This window comes from Triticum dicoccoides, chromosome 4B, assembly GCF_002162155.2.
Source record: "Triticum dicoccoides isolate Atlit2015 ecotype Zavitan chromosome 4B, WEW_v2.0, whole genome shotgun sequence".
Lineage (NCBI taxonomy): Eukaryota > Viridiplantae > Streptophyta > Magnoliopsida > Poales > Poaceae > Triticum > Triticum dicoccoides.
This window is the reverse complement of record NC_041387.1, coordinates 507,675,094-507,680,806: the sequence shown is the minus strand read 5'-3', so window position 1 is coordinate 507,680,806 and position 5,713 is coordinate 507,675,094.

The window sequence follows — 5,713 nt, the reverse complement described above, 5'->3', positions numbered from 1 at the left end:
TCTCTTGCCTTTTCAAACTTCCATTTCTCTTCAGTGATGAAATGGGTTAGCATGTGACTTTGACCAGGGGTCAGATGAAAATTAGGCATAAGGGTGTTAGGATCCTTGTGCCAGAGATCAATATAATCGAGGATTTTTCTTGGATCCAAAAGCAGTGGCACAGATGTGCCTTTGGCTCTAGCGGCCTTCACCTGTCTGTCTCTGATGATTTCTGCAAGTTCATCATCAGAAGCTTCATCATCAGAAGGCACATGGAATGCGACCTGTTTCTTCTTTGGACTTGGCCGAGGACCTCGTCCAGCTGTTGCTTTGGTCTTCAACAGTGTGGGGCCTGATGAGGAAATTGGTGCAGCTGAGGAACTCGCTGAAACACTAGTGGCAATCGAGAAACCAGCAGTCCTTTGACATGTAGCCAGATGCACAGGAGTTGAGGACTTTGATGGAGCAGTAGCAGTGTGAGGAATTTGCCGTGAGGGCATTGCTGAGGAACTTGGCCGTGAGGGCGCTGTTGGTGAAGCACTTGGCTTACGAGTAGGCTTCTTTGGCATGGATTTCCTTAGTTTGACCGAGGCCTCAGTAGCAGTAGCAGTGGCAGAATCCTCATTGAATTTCTTCACTGCCTCCTTGGCTTGTCTTGCCAATTTAGCTTGGCGCATAGCCCATTCTTCAGGAAAGTCCTCACCACGTTTGATGCTTGTGGGGTCAGCTACTTGGCTAGGTGCCAATGGAGCTCTTGGGCATGGAGGATTGAGGGCGAATTTCCTCATGTACTTTGGAGTCACATATCTGTATTCCCTCCATTCCCTTGCCCATCTCCGTTCAATCCTCTGAATGCGCACCTTGCGCTGATTTTTGTTTTCTTTGCCAAATTTTGCTTCATTAGGTGTGGAATAGTCAGCATAAATTTCCTCAGGGATTTCAAACGCAGTCATAACCTCAGGTTTCTTTCCTCCTTTCCGCGGCTTCTTACCGTCTGCCATATTCTTCAGTTGAGGAATTTGAAAAATCGAGTTCTCTGAAGAAGTATGCAGTTTTTCTTCAAGGAATGCTGCAAATGAGTTAAGTTGATGAGAACCTAGTGATTCAGCAGCAGACATGAGTACCTGTGAACAGAGTACAGGTGCGAGGAATTCGGAGAGGTCATATGCGTTCTGAGAAGGTTTTTCGAAAAGAACAAGTTTTGAGGAATTTGACCAGATGAACCTTGAGGAATTTCACTAAGCGTTCTTGTCTTAGGTTCCAGAGTTGTACAGATCGAAGATCCACACAATTAGGGAATCTTGAAGAAAATGATTGCTTAGAGAAACAGTTCAAGATCATATGATGTGAGGTGTTCATATGTGTGAAGATTTGAAGAATAAACACCTTTGAAGATTTTCAGGAAAGTTTGAGAATCAAAGTGAGTAATAAAAGTAACTTTTAATTACCCGAAGTGAAGAACACGACGAACTGAGAAGAACAGATGTGAAGTTCGTCAGGTTAGATCTCCCACGCCCTAACTTGGCAGAGGAAGATAGCTACGGCGGCGGCGGAGTGAAGATTTCCGCGGTCGGGGTGAGTACGACGGCGACGAGGTCGAGGCAACGAAGCTCTTCCTCACCGGCGACGATGGAGTAGCGGCGGCGCTAGGGTTTGAGGAGCTCGAGTGAGAGAGTAGCGATCGAGCGGAGTAAATGAAGTGAGGAAGGGGAGAGGGGTATTTATAGACACAGTGAAAAACTGTTCGCCCGAAGATTTGGGACGAACGTGCCCCTGCCCTTTCTCCTTCTCGCGACATGTGTCACCCACGTCTGTGTAGTTGAGATCGTGTACGATCGTGGGTGAATAGAATAATGCATTGTGGGATGCGGAACAGTTTGAGCGGCAAAACCGAAAATTTGGATAAGATTTGTTTTAAAGTTTCGTTCGCAATTTCTTCAGCTGACAAGGACACAGTGAAGATTTTGAACGAGTTTCAAATAGAACGCATATGTAGAATTTGTGAATATATTGGGTTGAGTATAGCATAGAGGGGGAAGGGTCCGATCACATTCACTTAGCAGAAAAAGCAACTTGAAGAAATAGCTATAAGTGAATGTTGTAGAGGACATAAACTCATATATATATATATATATATATATATATATATATATATATATATATATATATATATATATATATATATATAGTCAATGAAGAAAAACGACGGAAACAGTGAAGATTTTGAAAAGTTGAAGAATTTGAAAAACTGAAGAATTTCAAAACTGAGGAAAAACTCAAATTGAAGATTTTCAACTTTTTGTGGTGGCGTGACCCACCGTATAAGAATGATGATTTCAGACACCGCGTACAATTGTCGTAGGGTTCTGAGAATCAAATTCTGCATTAATTTCTTCACACTTAGAGTGTTATTCTTCATTGATTGAAGAAAAACGTTTCTTCATGTGTTGCACATCTAAGTCATCAATTTTGCATAAGTGTTAGGATGTGTGTCCTTTTCAAAGAACATTCGAAGACTCTAAGATATTTAGCTCACACCGCAACTTGCTAAATCTCTTCTCATCCAAGGGCTTAGTGAAGATATCAGCTAGCTGTTCTTCAGCCTTCACATGCTCGATGGAGATGTCGCCCTTCAACACATGATCATGAAGAAAATGATAACGAATCTGAATGTGCTTTGTCTTCGAGTGCTGAACTGGGTTGTGAGCAATCTTGATGGCACTCTCATTGTCGCAGAGGAGAGGCACATTCTTCACGTTGACGCCATAGTCCTTGAGTGTTTGCTTCATCCAAAGTAGTTGAGCACAACAAGAGCCAGCAGCAATGTATTCAGCTTTCGCAGTGGACAGTGATACGCAGTTCTATTTCTTCGAGGACCAACAGACCAAAGATCATCCGAGGAAATGACAAGTGCTAGAAGTTGACTTGCGGTCCGCACTATCACCAGCATAGTCAGAGTTAGAATATCCAATGAGATCAAAAGCAGAGCCCTTGGGGTACCATAATCCTAGTGTTGGTGTGTGAGCTAGATATCGAAGAATATGCTTCACAGCCTTATGGTGTGATTCCTTCAGTGCAGCTTGAAATCGGGCACACATGCAAGCACTAAGCATTATATCTGGCCTAGATGCACATAAGTACAATAAAGAACCAATCATGGAGCGGTATACATTGTGATCGAAGTCAATACCATTTTCATCAGTGCATAGATGGCCATTTGTGGGCATAGGAATTTTGACGCCTTTGCAATCTTGCATGCCGAATTTCCTCAGTGCATCTTTGAGGTATTTCTCCTGAGATATGAATATGCCATTGCGCTGTTGACGAATTTGAAGACCTAAGAAGAATTTCAACTCTCCCATCATAGACATTTGATATTCTTCACTCATCATATGGGCAAATTCATCACTATGACGTTGGTCAGTACAGCCAAAAATAATATCATCAACATATATTTGGCACACAAAAAGTTCACCATCATAAGATTTAGTAAAGAGAGTAGGGTCGAGTGAACCGGGTGTGAAGCCATTCTTCACGAAGAATTCCTTCAATGTATCATACCACGCCCGAGGGGCTTGCTTGAGGCCATAGAGGGCCTTATTAAGTCTGAAGACTTTGTTAGGATTCTTTGGATCTTCAAAACCTGGGGGTTGAGCAACATATACTTCTTCCTCAAGCTTACCATTGAGGAATGCACTTTTCACATCCATTTGATATAAGATGATATCATGATGGTTAGCATAAGCAAGTAATATGCGAATAGCCTCAAGTCTAGCAACAGGTGCAAAAGTTTCATCGAAATCAATTCCTTCAACCTGTGTGTAGCTTTGAGCTACAAGTCGTGCCTTATTCCTCACCACAAGGCCATTTTCATCTTGCTTGTTGCGGTAGATCCACTTTGTGCCAATGATATTATGCTTGCGAGAATCTGGACGTTTGACCAGTTCCCAGACATTGTTGAGCTCAAATGGATGTAATTCTTCTTGCATAGCCTGAATCCACTCCGGCTCCAAAAATGCTTCATCTACCTTAGTGGGCTCTGTGATAGAGACAAAAGCATAGTGCCCACAAAAGTTAGATAAATGTGAAGCTTTTGAGCGTGTGAGAGGACCTGGTGCTCCAATGTCATCGATGATCTTCTCCACTTGCACTTCTTTTGCAACGCGAGGATGAGCTGGTTGTCGCTGAGGAGTTTGATCAGCATTTTCTTCAGCACCATTTTCCTCAGCATTTTCTTCAAGTGTATCAGCTCGATGTTCTTCATGAACTGGAATGAATTCTTCAGCAAATTCTTCAGTAGGAATGACATCCTCAGTTGCCTTGAACTTGATAGAATCCTCAGGTGTTGGTTCATCTAACACAGAAGGTAGGTGCTCTCTTTGCGAGCCATTAGTCTCATCGAACCGCACATCTACAGTGTCAACAATCTTGTGAAGTACAATGTTGAAGACTCTGTAGGTGTGCGAGTCCTTTCCGTAACCAAGCATAAAACCTTCATGTGCTTTCGGTGCAAATTTAGAATTGTGGTGAGGATCTCTAATCCAACATTTAGCACCGAAGACTTTGAAGTAACTCACATTGGGCTTCTTGTCAGTGAGGAGTTCATAGGCCGTCTTCTTGAAGAATTTGTGAAGATATACTCTGTTGATGATGTGGCACGAAGTATCAATTGCATCAATCCAAAAACGATGAGGCGTTTTGTATTCATCAAGCATAGTGCGAGCCATCTCAACAAGAGTTCTGTTCTTACGCTCCACGACGCCATTTTGCTGAGGAGTATAGGGAGAAGATAACTCATGAGTAATACCAAGTTCATCAAGATAGTCATCAAGACCGGAATTCTTGAACTCAGTTCCATTGTCACTTCTGATGTGCTTGATCTTCACACCAAAGTTGGTTGAAGCCCTCGAGGAAAAACGTTTGAAGACTTCCTGCACTTCATGTTTGTAAGTAACAATGTGTACCCATGTATATCGAGAGTAATCATCAACAATGACAAAACCATATAGAGATGCATCATTAGTGACTGCTGAGTAATGATTAGGTCCGAAGAGGTCCATGTGAAGCAATTCGAATGGACGAGTAGTGGTCATGATAGTCTTCGCTGGATGCTTGGCCTTGGTCATTTTTCCAGCTTCACAGGCTTCGCATAAGTGATCCTTGAGGAATTTGACATTCTCAATGCCAATGACATGCTTCTTCTTCGCAAGCGTGTGCAAATTCCTCATGCCTGCGTGACCAAGTCGTCGATGCCATAGCCAGCCTTCTGAAGCTTTTGCAAGTAGACACATGGCTGGTTGTGGTCCTGTAGAGAAATCAACAGTATACAAATCTCCTCTCCTAAAGCCTTCGAAGACTTTGGAACTGTCATCTTCCATAATCACAACACAGCGATACTTGCCAAAGACAACAACCATATCAAGATCACAAAGCATTGAGACTGACATGAGGTTGTATCCTAAGGACTCAACAAGCATGACTTTGTCCATGTGTTTATCCTTAGAGATCGCAACCTTACCAAGACCCAATACCTGACTTTTGCCTTTGTCAGCAAAGATGATGTGCTTCAGATGTGACAGTGATAAGGGAGCATCCATCAAAAGATTCTTGTCACCAGTCATGTGATTTGTACATCCACTATCGAGGACCCATTCAGTGGTTTTGGGTTGATCATCCTGCAGATGAATTAGTGTAACTTACAATCTCATATGCTTCATCAATGAAGAATATGATA